We start from the raw sequence: 14,841 nt of genomic DNA, 5'->3' as shown, positions 1-14,841 counted from the left end.
GGGCTCAGCGCGCAGGCTGATGCTGCGGGAGCCTGGCGCTGCACAGAGGCGCTGCCTTAGGTGCCCTAGGGGGAGAATGAGCAGGTCCTGGCAGAGGGCAGGTGAGGCGGGCAGGCCCTGGCACAGGGAAGGGAATTTATCCCAGGTCACCGCCAAGCACTATTTCCCGAGGCGCCTAACAGCGAACCGGTACCTGAGGTCACGCTTGGTAGGAAAGCATACTGAGGGAGGGAGGATGCAGCTAGCGAAGGCTCACCGCTCAATTCCTGTGCCAGGCCTTGGGATTTGGAAGACGTTCCAGCATTCTTAGCAAACGTTTGTTGATTAACTACCCTTGCTAGGCAGCCGTGGTCAGCTGTAGGGCCGCGAAATAGTGTAAGACACAACCAAGATTTGTTGAGGTGCTGACAATTTGGCCGTGAAGGTAGGCGTTGAAATACAAAGCAGCATTGGATTTTATATCTCAACGCCTGGTCGCGTCAGGTTTCTTTGGTCTTTCCCTGGTGCAGGGAAATTGGTAACTTGCTTGGTTTTGGGACAAAGCAAGAAGATCAAAGAAATCTTGGAGGATTTAGGAAGTTTTGAAGACTCTTCTGTGTGACCTTCCAAGAAGTGAGGAAAAAACAAATTTGGAAAGAGAAAGGAAATTCCCTTTCTTCCCACATAGAAGTAAGCTTCGTGACTGTTCACTGCTAAATCCTCAGGATGTGGCCTGGCTTGCAGCAGTCATGCAATAAATGCTTATTGCATGAATGAATGAGCAAGGTTTTGCTACTTTTTATACGGCGCATTATCAATCACTGTAATGTTAAGCATGGTTGATCGGCTTCTTCTGTCCTCCACATTCTGTCTGGTTCTTAGGGCCAACCACTCCTTTTGGGTGGTTGCTTGAGATCATCGTTATCTGTACCGTCTGTGTCTCAGACAGGGTCTCCCTATGTAGTTCGGGCTGGCCTTGAACTCACTATGTAGTCCAGGCTGGGCTCGAGCTCTCATTGGCTTTTTAGGGGAGGAAGGAGAGTGCTTTTATCTAGCGAACTCTTTTCGTTTTTTATCCTGGCTCTTGAATCTTAGATGTTTGTGTTTCTGCTCCCCTATAAGGGCTGGAATTCTACCTGTCCTCATCCTTGTTGGACTTCCCAGCTCCAGGCTTCTGCTTCAGTCCCCTGGGTTGCAGTGCCTGTTAGGTTACTTTGTCTGCCAAATTAAAACTTGACCTTTTATGAGTTCTCTGAGGGTGTTTATCAGGCCTAAGTGGAATTGCCTTTAAAGGGGGTTATACAGTTAAGGTAGTGCTGGGAAGGATTTTGGGTTCCACTAAGTTTTGTCTGAGACAAAATTTTTACCTATACTTAGAAAATTAGACCTAGAATTCATAAATTTTGACTTGCCATTTATTTTATGCCTTTGATCCTAATTTCTCAGGGCCTTAGTTTCTCCGTGTAAAAGCATAAGGGTAATAGTAATCCAAAATTAAAAAAAATTTTTTTAGTACATATTTGTAGTATATAATGATTATATTCATTGTGGGGAGTTGGTACATGTGCATAACACATCTTAATTCTTTTTAAGCCTCTCTCACCCCATCTCTTGGTCCTTTTCCTATTTGTAAAAGATCTACATTTCTGTTCTCTATTATCTTTTTTTTTGAGACAGGATCTCACTATGGAGTTCAGGCTGGCTTTGAATTTACTCTGTAGTCTAGGCCCAGTCCTCCTGCATTAGCTTCCCAAGTGCTGGGATTTATTTTACTCCTTATTTAGGTTTGGGTTTCTCCTATAAGAGAAACCATGCCATATTTAAGTTTGTCTGATTTATTCCACTTACTGTTGTGGTCTCAAGGGGCATCTGTTCTACCAGTGATTTCAAATATACCCTGTTGTGTATAAATTCCACATTTTCCTTATTCATTCATCAGTTCATGGACATATAGGTCACTTCCAAGATTTAGCTACTATCAGTTGTGTTGATATAAACAAGGGTATGCATGTATCATTGTAATATGAAGTCTTTAACTCTTTTAGGAAGATATCTAGAAGGAAATAGCTGGATTGAATGGAATTTTTATTTTTAGTCTTTTGAGGACTCTCCATATAGGTTTTTTTGAGGGGAGCTTTTTGAGATAAGGTCTCACTATGTAGTAAGGCTGGCCTTGAATTCACCATGTAGTCCAGGTGGGCCTCAAACTTGAAGCCATCCTCCTGCCTCAGCCTCCTGAGTGCTAGGATTACTCTCCATATTGATTTCCATAGTGGTTGTACTAGTTTACATTCACAACGACAAAAGAGAAGAATTCCTTTTTCTTTGCGGGCTTGCCAGCATTTGTTATTTGATTTCTTGATGATAGCTGTATTTTTCTGGAGTAAGGTAACATCTCAGTGTTAAATTGAATTTCTGTAATGATCGGAGATGTTGAACCGTTTTTTTGTGTATTTGTACTTCTGAGAAATGTCTGTTCATTTCAGTTGTCTGTTTTTTGATTGGGTCTTTTATTTGGGGGGTAGCTTTTTTGAGTTCTTTATATATTCTTGATATTAGTTCTCTGAGGTATAGCTGGCAAATTTTTTTTCCTGTTCTGTAGGTTGTCTTTTCATTTTGTCAGTTGTTTAAAGCTTTTTAATTTGATATAATCTCATTTGTTGATTCATGATGTTTCTTTTACATTTGGAGTTCTGTTTAGGAACTTGCCTATGCCCCTGACTTTAAGAGTTATACCTCTTTTATTTAATATATTCTATTGTAGATTTAAATCAGAGTTTATCCTTTTGCTGAAGAACAGGTTTTTTTTTTTGTACTGGGAATCAAACTCAGGACCTTGCACTTGCCAGGCAGGCGCTTGTGCCGCTGAGCTATATCCCCAGCATGCTGAGGAACAGTTTGGTTTCCTTGGATGCTAATTCTTTGATGGATATATGTATTCCAAATGCATTCTGCCAGTCTGAGACTTTTCCTTTGTCTTTATTAACTGTGGCATTAATTTTTTTTTTTTTTTTTTGGTACAGGAAATCAAACTCAGGAGCTTGTGCTTGCCAGGCAGGTGCTGTGCCACTGAGCTGTATTACTGGCCCCATGTGGCATTACATTTTGATGCCATATTTATGGAAAATTTCTCCTTTTTAAGTTGCTTGTCTTTGTGTGTGTCTGGCTTAAGATTTTTCTCTACCACACGATATGAATTATATATTCTTGTATTTTCTTCTGAAAGTTTTAAAGTTTTGCTTTCCATGCAGAATTTTATTCTCATGTATGGTAAAATGAAGAAATATACGATATATTGGGTAACCAGTTTTTCAACACTTTTAAAATAAATTTTTAGTGTGTTAAAATATGCATAGTATATAATTTACCATTTCTCCCATTTTTAAGTGTACAGTTCTGCCAAATTAAGTATATTGTTGTTGCAACTGTAACCACTATTTCTTTCTAAAACTTCATCTTCCCCAAATGAATCTCCATATCTGTTGACTGTGACTCCCAATTCTCCTCTGACTATATGGTACACTACCATTACTTTCTATCAATCTCACTGTTCTAGGTTGCTCATTTAAGGGGAGTCCTGTATTTGTCCTTTTGTATCTGGCTTATTTCACTTAGCAAAATGTTCACTTCATCCATATTGTAGCATGTTTCTAAAAATTTTTTTTGTTTTGAGTTAAAGTCTTGCTGTGTTGCACAAACTGGCTGTGAACTCTGCCTTTTAAGTAGCTGGGACTACAGGTGTCAGCTGCTGCACCCTGCAAAATTTCCTGAATAATATTTGTGTGTGTGTGTTTATGTTTGTATATGTTTGTGGGTGTGAGACTGGGGCTTGAACCATGGGGCTTTGCACTGAGCTACACCTTCAGACCTTTTAAAAAATGTAAAATTTTGAGATGGGGTCTCGCTAAGTCCCTGAACTGCCCAGGTTGGGTTTGAACTTGTGACCCTTCTGCCTCAGCCTCAGTGGGAGGCTAAGTATACAGGTGTGTGCACCCTGCCAAGCTCATGTTTATTTATTAATCCATTGGTGGATATGGCAATTGTGAATGCTACTGCTGTGAACATCAGTATCCATGTATCTATTTAAACTCCTGCTTTCAGTTCTTTTGTGTATACTCACAAGTGGGATTGTCGGTGATATGTTTGTATAAACAATATATGTAACTGAATAAAAATAGAGCAATACAGCTTTGACCAAAATGACTGGATAGTGCAAAGGGTTCCTATGTACTCTGGTGTAATTTTCCCCTATTATTAACTGGTTTCTTTTACTTAGTGATATGCATTTAAAGTTCCTTTGTGTCTTTTCGTGGCTTGATAACTCATTTCTTTTTAGCACTGGTTAGTATTTCATTGTATGGAAGTGTTCATTCATTCACCTACTGGAGGACGTTTTGGTTGTTTCTAGGTTTTGTCAGGTCTGAATAAAGCTCTTACAAATGTGTATGAAAGGTTTTTGTGTGGATAGAATTTTTTAGCGCACTTGGGTAGACACTTAGGAGCAGATGCTAGGTCATGTGGTCTGAATGTGTTTAACTGTGTAGGAAACGGCTAAATTAGCTTCTGAAGTGACTACTGTTTTGAATTCCCAATAATTTTGAACATTTTTGTTCACGTACCCCAAATGTTCCTCTAAAATAAGTGGTTGTCAGACTGTTCTATAAAATTCACCTTCTCCGGGCGTGGTGGTGCATGCCTGTAATCCCAGCACTTGGGAGGCTGAGGCAGGAGGATCGTTGGTGAGTTGGAGACCAGCCTGGGTTACAAAGTGAGCTCAAGGCCAGCCTGAACTGCATAGCGAGACCTTCTCTCAAAAAAGACAAAAAACAAAAACAAGACAAAATAAAATTCACCTTCATCTGGAGTGAATTCATATTCATTTGTTACTGTTGTTGCCTTTCTTAGCATTGTATCTCATGGGCCTTGAAGTTTTGATTTACAGACTTGAGAGTATTTTTAATTTTGTTTCTTACCTCAGTGTTCACCCTTCTCTGTGTGGTGGTGTTTCAGGTGTCCAGCTGACCTTTGGGACCCTAATCTGGAGTTAAATGTGGTAACGGTGGGTCAGGAATTCCTCCCATGGAGGTATTTGGAGGTTTAGATCTAGTCATAGACTGTGTGTATTTGTACCTTCCTAGTTTTCTAAGCCCAGAGCATTATTTAAACTGGAATTCTAGGCAGAGACTGGCAGCCTAGCCTGGTCCCTTCTGTTCTCCACCCTCCTTTGCTTTCTGTCCTGAGTGTACATACAGTGCATGCATGGTTCTGGACTCAGAATCCAGCAAGCTTACAGCTTTGTACTGCTTACAACTTTGTGTATCTGTTCGGTTTCTCATCTAAATAAAGCCTTGTTTTTCGAGCCTTATGTTTTTTGACTTTTATTTTAAAAGGTTTTTCCATTATTGTGGAAAGGAAAACATCAAATTATCTACTTACTGGCTACTTTAACTAGAAGACTAAGTTGACTAGGCTTCTTTCTCAACATTATCTCACTTACTATCATTATTGTTTCTATTATTTTTATTTGTTGTTTCACATGGGCTCTCAGGTCTAAATGTTGAATATCAGTGAAGATAATGGGCATTTTGATCTATTTCCTAAATGGGAATGCTTCCAGTGTTTTGCTCTTAGAGATGATGTGTCCTTGAGGTTTCTGGTAGATGCCTTTTGTCAATTTAAGTACTACATTTTCTTTTGTTATTGATTTGTATTTTTATTGGGTATTAAATTTTATGAAGGGTGCTTTTTTACTTTTTGCATTTTGTTGAAATTGACATTTTTTTGCTCTTAATATGTTAAAAGTAGGACAAGCCTTTCTGTATTGTAGTTAACTGGGAAATATGTATATGATTAACTTGTTAATTTTAACAGACAGCAGTTTTTAAAGAAAATATGTTTTTATCTTGACTTTTTGTCTATTAACAGTACTGTAGATAAAACAGAACTGAAATACTGAGATAAGGCTTAGACTACATATCCTTGCAACTGACTTTCACTGTAATTAAAACATGCTGTATAATCTAATAGTGCGATGTGATCAGGTAGTACCAAATAATATTAAAAATGATAGTTAACATTTATGAGGCTCTTGTTTTGTGCCAAACATTGTGCTAAATGCTTTGTATGATTTATTTAATACTTGCTGTGGCTTTACAAGGTTCTACGTAATTATTCAGTGCTCTAGGTAGTAGTACAGTTCCTACAAGTTTTTCACTGAAACCCAGAGAATGCTCTCAGATAAGTAAAATAAATCTTTAGGTTTTTCTTTTGGTACCAGGAATTGAACTCAGGACCTTGTACTTGACGCTGAGCTATCTTCCTGGCCCAATCTTTTGGGTTTCATGTTTATTTTCATTGGTATTTCTTTTAATCTGAAAGAGAAGTATTAGATGAAGGTACTTGAGAATTTTCCTAAAATAAGCAGAAAGTTAATTATTTTTCAAGATAATTTGGCTAGTTGTAACTGAGTGTTAGGGGCACTCAGCCTTCTCTGACTTCTGCGTTAAATGATACACAGAGGATACCTTATCAAGCTTTGCTGGGAGACTGAACTTGCACAAGAGTTTTCAATACCTGGATAATTGCATGTTAACCGCTGGGAGGCTTACATTTTCAAGCTTTCTCTCCCTTTCCGTTAGTCTTTACTGTAGTAGTTACTTAACTTCTCTCTGTAGACTTTGTCCAACCCTGGAACACATTGTCTTCCTAGAAGAGGACAGACTAAAAGGACTTCTTATTGCACTCTGTCCAGACCCCATTAACTACACCACAGGTTTGGAACCTGATTTTTTTTTTTTTTTTTTTTTTTTTAAATTCCTAAATGTGGCACAGTGGGAAGGAAGAAAATGGGCTTTGGAGCACCTCCTTGGCTGACTATGCAAGTTATTAGATTAGTAACCTTAGGACCAGGGATATAGCTCAGTGGCACAGGCACCTGCCTGGCAAGTGCAAGGTCCTGAGTTTGATTCCCGGTACCAAAACAAAACAAAACAAAATATAGTAGATTAGTAACCTTAGCCCAAGTTATTTAACTACTTAGGTTCTCAGTTTCCTTATCTAATTCTAACATTTATAATCCTGATTTGCTCTTTAAGCCTGGCACCTTTTTTTTTTTTCTTTGAGGCCGGGTCTTGTATAGCAGAGGGTAGCCTTGAGCTTGCTGTGTAACTCAGGCTGGCCTCGAATTAATGATTCTCCTGCCTCAGCCTCCTGAGTGCTAGGATTATAGGTGTGTGCCACCATACACCTTTTTATGTTTTTAAAGAGCAGTGGTTTCTAAAGTGGGAGCCATGCAGAATGATGCTTTAGGCAAGGTATAACAAGAAAACAAGAGCAATTAAGGTTTATTGCTGTTTAATTCAGAGGCTGACACTGCACCATCTGTGTGTCTGATGTCCTTTTTGCGGGAGGCCAGGAGCCTGGGTCGGGGATCTAGGAAGTCTGTAATATGATTGTCTTTTTTGTTTGCTTTCGCTGAGTTAGAACACACTGTAATTCCCTTTTGCCTGGCTTATTGGTCTTTCAGGTTATATTATCTGATTTGGGTGAAATTAACCTTGCTAAATAGATCAATAGCTTTACAAACTTAGTTTCTTTGCAAGATTCAGAATCAATTGAAGTTTGAAGTAACAGTATAAATACCCTGAAGAGCAAGAAAATAAGCAGACTGGATACTTACATTTATGTTAGCAGCTTCTCAAGTCAAATGCAAAATAGAGAAATGATACTGATAAGTTGATGGCAGAATCAGTAAAAAATACTCTTACAGTTATTAAAAATACTATTTATATGCACTGAATATATTGTGCCTTAAGGTATTTGGCTGATGATATTAATGAGGTACTATTCTCAGTTGAGATATTTAAAAACTAAGCATTCAGAATATAAAGATCTTGGGGCTGGGGATTTAGCTCAGCAGCACAGCACTTGCGAGGTCGTGAGTTTGATTTCCGGTACGGGGGGGGGAGAATATAAAGATCTTTTTCAGTAATGGTTAACGTTATATACTGATTGATTTAGTACTTTAAAATTTTATTAAGCTTAAAAAAATCTTCTAAAATTTTATTTTGAGGTTTCTTACTTTAGAAGTTGTCTTGGTTACTTTTCTCTCATTGCTGGGACAAAATACCTGACGCCCAAAATTAAGGAAGGAAAGGTTTATTTCCCTTACAGTTTGTAGAGGTTTCAGTCCATACTTGTCAGGTTACAAGGCAGAGTGGCACATGGCAGAGGGCTACAGCTCATGGAGGCAGAACACAGCAAAAGCAACAAGCACAAAAGGGAGGAATGGCGGCCAAACAGCCAACTGCCAGAGCAAAAGGGAGAAATGGCAGCTAGCAGCCTCTTTCCCTCCCTTACATTGTAAACAGGCTACCCCCACCTAAGGGGTGTGTAGCTCTCACATAATCTCCAGGCCCTCCTCTTCCACAGGCTCAGGATGTATATACAAAGTAAGCACCCTGGCTTCCTGCTGAGTCACTTAGCCAAACCTCTAGACTCCCCAAGATGACACAATGTATCAACCATAACAGAAGTAAAAGACAACCATAAGCTTTTGTTTTTTCCATTTTGGTAAAATTCATCCTTCGTTAGCAAATATTGTTGGAGTACTGAAGATTTGAAATGATGAATATTATACCAAATTATGGAGTTTATGAGAGTTACGATATATTTGGGTAAAAGCACAGAGCTTATGGTAGTTGATACACAGTGATCCCCCACTTATGGCGGGAGTTACTTTACAGAGGACCCCCCATGATAGGTGAAAATCTGCAAAGTAGTGGCAGTATATTTATTTTATTATTTATACATATTTTAGGGCTTTTTAAACTCTTCCCACACTCCTATAAACTTTTCCCACTCTCTTGTTAACCTTTTCCACACTCTTACACTTCATATGCTCTTAAACACTTTCAGTACTCTTAAACCTATGTAATATTAACAACATGTAAAATTCTATATGGCTACTCACTAGTGAAGTATACTACAACTTGAATGATGAAGATCATAAATTATGTAGCTGTGTAGTACTGATGGCAATGAAGGTGATCCAGATGAGATGAATTTACTGCATAGCCAAGAAGAGTATGGGTTTTTTTTTTGTTTTTGTTTTTCTTTTTTTCTGGTACCGGGACTGGAACTCACGACCTTGCACTTGCCAGGCAGGCATTGTGCTGCTGAGCTAAATCCCCAGCCCCAGAGCATGGGTTTTTTGACTTATAAGTAAGCCCTGGCCTATCATAAAGCCTGCAGCATTCCCACACGTAACCAGAGTTACTCAATCTTTTTGGGCCTTAAAACCAGGGGCTTTGGCTTCGTCCTTTATAATAAAAGTGCGAGACGACCTTCATTTCCAAAATAAACCTGTCTCATCCATGTTAAGAACTTGTTCAGGCTTACAGGCGCCGCTGCCCCCCCCCCCCTTACTTGATGATGGATTTGAACATGTCGTTCACGTACTCCTAGGCTTTGGCTTTATCCGCAGAGGCAGCTTCTCCATGCAGAGAAATGCTCTTGAGTCCAAAGCATCTCTGAAATTTGTGAGACCAGCCCTTGCTGGCCCTGAATGGGGATGGTCTGGTGGGAGAAGCGCTCACTGGTCCTGTTTCTGCGTCGTCATCCTTGTCTTCATCCTCGTCACCTTCGTAAATGTCTGTGTTTTCTGCAAAACTATCATAAAGTTTCTTGGCCTTTGTCCAGATGGTGTTGGTATCCAGCAAGATACCCTTCTCTCTGCAGTCATTTATCCACAGGGCCAATGCAGACTCCATCCTCACAATGGCCTTATTGCAGGGAGTGACCACCCTCTTTGCAGTCTTGTTAAAAGTCATTGTTGCCATAGACCTAATATTCTTCTTGTCTTTATGTAGTGAACGGTAGATTTGTTGATCCCATAATGGCGGCCTACAGCCATGTAACTTTTGCCTTCCTTTAACATATCAAGAAGTTCCACCTTTTCTTGATGGTAAGCATCTTCCTCTGGTGTTTGGGTTCACTGTCAGAAGCCTTAGAAGGACCAGAACGTTTGGGTGGCATTGTAGGGCTTGAAATAAACTCAAGCTTTACGAAAATTTCACAAAAACACAACACTATATGCACAGTGATCAGACATTGATGTGAAATGGACAAAGAGAGATGCTGAATGTGTGGGCACAGTGTGGGAGAGCAAACAGACTGATGCTATGGTTACTGAACCAGTCATTGTCCAGGGTATAGAACACAGTGCTGTGGTCGGTTGCCTTCCATTCCATCAGCCAATAGTGTGCCATGTGCAATTTCGTGTTGGCAAACTTGGACAAGCAGTAGTGGTGTACTGCATTTCCATTGTGTACAGTATGGTATTCACCTGCTGATGAAATACATACTGTATTTTATTTTGATTTAATATTCTTTTAATATGTTTGAATTAACATTGTTTATATTTTGAATTTTTTAGTCAAAAATAATAATATTATATAAATACTTATATTCTGCAAAATCCCGTGATATAGCGAAAACTCCACAATACAGAATTAGATACATTTTTTTTAAAAAACACAATACAGTGAAGCTGCAATAAGTGAACTGCAATATAGAAATGGGCAACTGTACTGTTTCAATAATAAAATATATGGGGCTGGGGATATAGCTCAGTGGCACAGTGCCTGCCTGGCAAGTGCGAGGTCCTGAGTTTGATTCCCAGTACCAAAAACAAACAAACAAAATAATAAGATATATGGAGAACTGCTTTTCCCAAAAACCATTAAAGAAAAGATTTACCAAAAATATACTCAAAGTAAATGACTTAAAATTTTATAATGAAATACGACATAAAAATTGTAAAGAAAATTTACCTTAGTGAATAAAGCATAGCCAATAGATTGGTATCCATCTGTAGTCACATAATGCTGCTTTCATCTCCAGAGGTACTGAGTTTTTTAAATTTGGTGATTATCATGCCCAAGTACTTCTTTATACTTTGGCTATATATGAGTGAATTTCTAAGTAATATCTTGTATTCAAGCCAAGGGTAGGGAGAAGTGTAGGAGGCATATAGGCCCTCAGTGTAAGGAGGCCCTCATGTTTGGACTTGGGTGACTCTGAGAGTGACTCTTCCTTAAATTTACTTTGGTGACTCAACCATGGTCCCAGTCTTGCTTATGTTAACTTGTATACTTTTAAGCATTATGTAAATAGTATTTTTTTCTTGTAACTGTTTAACTTAATATTTTGAAACAAAGCTTTTGTAGCTTTGCTGTAGCTTTGCTGTATAATAGTTTATTGTGTGATTGACTATACTATAATTTTATTTTCCTTCCTTTTTCTTTTTTTGTGGTGCTTGGATTGAACTCAGGGCCTCATGCATGCTAGGTAGGTGCCCTAGAACTAAACTACATCCTTAGCCTCTTGGATTTCTTTATACCCCTGCTGTGAATCATTGAGTTATGTGTACACCTTTTTATATGTTTTCCATTTCTTTTGCTTCTGTGAACTGCTTGCTCATGTCTTTTGTCAGTTTTTCTTACTGCTTTGTGTAAGTGTTTTGTATATCCTAGATTCCAGTCATTTGGCTGTGTTAATTGCAGATCTCTTTTCTGAGTGTATGGCATCTCTTTCATTTTTCTATTGGGTCTTTTGATATATAGATCTTTGTTTGTTTTGATTTTTTTTTTTGAGACAGGGTTTTGCTATGTGGCTGAAGGTGGCCTGGAACATGGGGTGATCCTCCTTCCTCAGCCTCTGTCAAGTGCTGGGATTACAAGTGTGTACCACCATGTAATGTACATAGATCTTGAGCTGCAAGCAGTTCATAGGCTTGATACATAGATCTTTAAAAACATAAATAAGTTTATCAGTCTTTTCTTTGTGCTTTTATTTATTTATTTAGAAAATCCTTCCTTAAAAATACATTTTAGAATTTGGTATAGTGGCACATGCCTGTAATCCTAGCACTCTGGAGACTGAGGCAGGAGGATTGTGGTGAGTTCGAGGCAGCCTGGGCTACATAATGAGACCCTGTCTCAAAAAAAAAAAAATTCTTTTTGGGTGGTGCTGGGGGTGTAGCTCAGAGGTAGAGTGCTTGCCTAGCATGCTGGATCACTGGGTTTGATTCCCTGCTTAGGCATATGTATGCACACACATAGACACATATTTATATACAACTTACACATATATATTGATTACTATAACACAAACTTACTGCAAAAGACATAAATAGGCATTTCAGACAAAAGAACTCACATATTGCTATAAACATAAGAAGAGATGCACATTATCATAAGTGATCAAGGAAATACACATTCATCTGGTGTGGTGGTGCATGCCTGTAATCCCACTGCTTGGGATGCTGAGGCAGTAGGATTATGAATTGGAGGCAAGCCTGGGCTACATACATAGTGAATTTGAGGCCACCAGAGCTGCATAATGAGATCCTGTTTCAAAAAACAAAAAGTAGAAAAGAAGAAATACAAACTAAGCCCCAGTGAGATGACATAGTATGCCTGTGCTATTTGCAGTATTTGTGAAACCCAATCGGTCCATTGCTGGAGAGCATGAGTCCACAGGATCACTGTTACATTGCTGACAGGAAGGCACTTAGGTGAACTTTAGAAAACTGTTCGGTAATTCTTCTAGATACACACCCAAGATAAACCCCTTGCCCTTGTGCAGTAGGAGAAAGGTACAAGAATGTTTTTAGAAACAAGGTAATAGGGGTAACAAACAAACATTTCTGTCAAGAGAGAACAAACATTTCTGTCAAGAGAGAATCTATACTTCAGTTTAAAGTGTAGAGTTAATGTAGCAGTCAGAATGAATGAATAACAATATGCAATAGTAGGATGTGTCTTAGCAATACAGTATTTGCTGAAAATAATTCCAAAAGGCTTAACTATTATAAGATTTTTTTTTCCTGCATATTTAAGATATAACTCACATACCATATAATTCACCCTACTATTCATTCATTGTTAGTGTGCTGTGTCCCACACAGCTCTTGATATTTCAGGGTAAGGACAGTGAGAAGCTGGAGAAAAAAGGGGAAGAGTTAGAGTACAGAAAACTAAGGTCATATAGAACCCTCTCCTGATGGGAAGTAAGGGAGGAAAAAGGAGGAAGAGGAGAAAGAGAGAGGGGGCTCTATATGGCCTCAGTTTTCTGTATTCCGACTCTTGTCCTTTTTTCTCCATCCTCTCACTGTCTTCACCCTGGGAACATTGAGAGCTGTGTGGGACATGGCATTTGGTGCCTGAACACGGACCCAAGGAGTGAGGAAACACATTGGATAACAGGTAAGAGGAGATGTCTAGCTGTGTGCGCATAAAGAGAGAAATAGGCTTAAGAGAAGCCAAAGAGAGAAAGGTATATTGATTTTATCAAGTGTTAAACATGAGGCAAGTAGGTTCTCAAGAACAGTAAATGTATATACAAATCTTTGTTCTATTATGCATTCCTATACTTATTTTTCTTTTGCGTACCTAAATCAGGGAGTGTCTTGATAGTTGTGTGCCCGTTGAGATGACCATAGAGGTGCTTGGAGCACTATTTTAAAACTGGGATCCAAGCAGAAAAAGGAATGGTGGGGCAGCAGCCCACCAATGGAGCTTGAGCCCTCTAGTTTTTCTTAGTCAGATAGGGAAGGAACAGTGGAGGGGCAAGAAAGACCTTTTCCCACTAGAAGAGTGTTTCGCTGCTGCTTCAGTTTTAAAGCTGCCCAAGGTAAAACCAATAACATTAACGGTGTCACAAGTGACATCTTCTGCCTCTTCAGCTCAGAGAAACTTTGCTATGTCACAGGTCAAAATTTCTGCCTCTCAGAGAGTAGAATCATCCTTTCTTTCACTCTTGCAGTTGGCGTTAAAAGAAGCCATACAGGCAGGGGAGTCCATGGAGGGATTTCAACATATCTACCCTGTTGTTGAACTCCAAATCCCTAATAATCTGGAACAAGTCAGATGTCTTCATGAAGCTGTACCTTTTGAGACCCTAAAAGAATTAAAACAAGCTACTGCTACCTATGGCACCATGTCCCCTTTACCGTAGGTTTAATAGAGCTTATGGGACCAGAAGTTTTAACCCCAAGAGATTGGAGAGAAATAGCTAAAGCATGTTTAAGTCTGGGGGATTGTTTATTATGGAAGGAAAATTTTTTTGAATTGTGCATGGATCAGGCCATTCGCAATGCTGCTCACAAGATAGCCATTGCAAAAGCTGTGTTAGCCAGAGAAGGTGCCTTTGTTGCCACAAATAATCAACTAACTTTTGAATTGAAAATATATGAACAAATTAAAATAGCTACTATACAGGCTTGGAGGGAACTTCCTTCAAAGGGTGAGATGTGCCTTAATCTGACCTCTGTCTGCCCTTCCTGATGAACCTTTTCAGGATTTTGTGGCACATACATTGCAGGCTAGTGAGAATATTGTCAACAATTCAGAGGCTGTCAAGTTAATTGTTCAACAGTTGGCCTTTGAAAATGCAAATAAATGGTGTAAAGAGGCATTATGAGCTCATAAAAAATGGGCTATGTTGTGTGAGATGATTCAGATTTGTGCAGACATTGTCCCCTCATACGTACAAGGGGCTTCCTTAGCAGCAACTATCACTCAGGCTATTGATCTGCAGCCTAGAGGAAAAGGAAGCAACAGGGTTACTTTTTTCAGCTGTTGAGGCAGGGGACATTTTGCCTGAAATTACTCTGCTTTCCCGGTAAAAGCAACACAGCCATTATTTGTCCCTTCAACAAAACCTCCTAGTATCTGTACAAGGTGTAGATGAGGGTATCATTGGGCAGATGAGTGTAGATCCAGAACTGACGTGGAAGGCCGACTTCTTCTGGGAAACTTCCAGTGGAGCTTGACCTGGCCCTGCCAAACAGTGGGGGCA

General features: G+C 39.2%; 1 protein-coding gene across 18 annotated transcripts in view; it reads left to right on the top strand.

The window, feature by feature from the left end:
- The window catches only part of Dtnb (dystrobrevin, beta), a 368,991-nt gene that overhangs the window by 53,374 nt on the left and 300,776 nt on the right, over positions 1-14,841 (top strand). The window contains exon 1 of one of the 18 annotated variants that reach the window (XM_013522588.1): positions 404-424. The exons of 16 other annotated variants lie outside the window; for them this stretch is intronic. The gene's annotated coding sequence lies outside the window, so the exon portion shown is untranslated. Of the gene's footprint in view, positions 1-403; positions 425-13,162; positions 13,248-14,841 lie in introns of those variants that run through there. One more of the 18 variants, XM_013522587.1, reaches the window with a different exon arrangement.

The sequence above is a fragment of the Chinchilla lanigera genome, unplaced genomic scaffold, assembly GCF_000276665.1.
Source record: "Chinchilla lanigera isolate Chin_1 unplaced genomic scaffold, ChiLan1.0 scaffold00068, whole genome shotgun sequence".
Taxonomy (NCBI): Eukaryota; Metazoa; Chordata; class Mammalia; order Rodentia; family Chinchillidae; genus Chinchilla; species Chinchilla lanigera.
The sequence above is the reverse complement of the archived record's forward strand: the minus strand, read 5'-3'. Positions and strand labels throughout refer to the sequence as shown.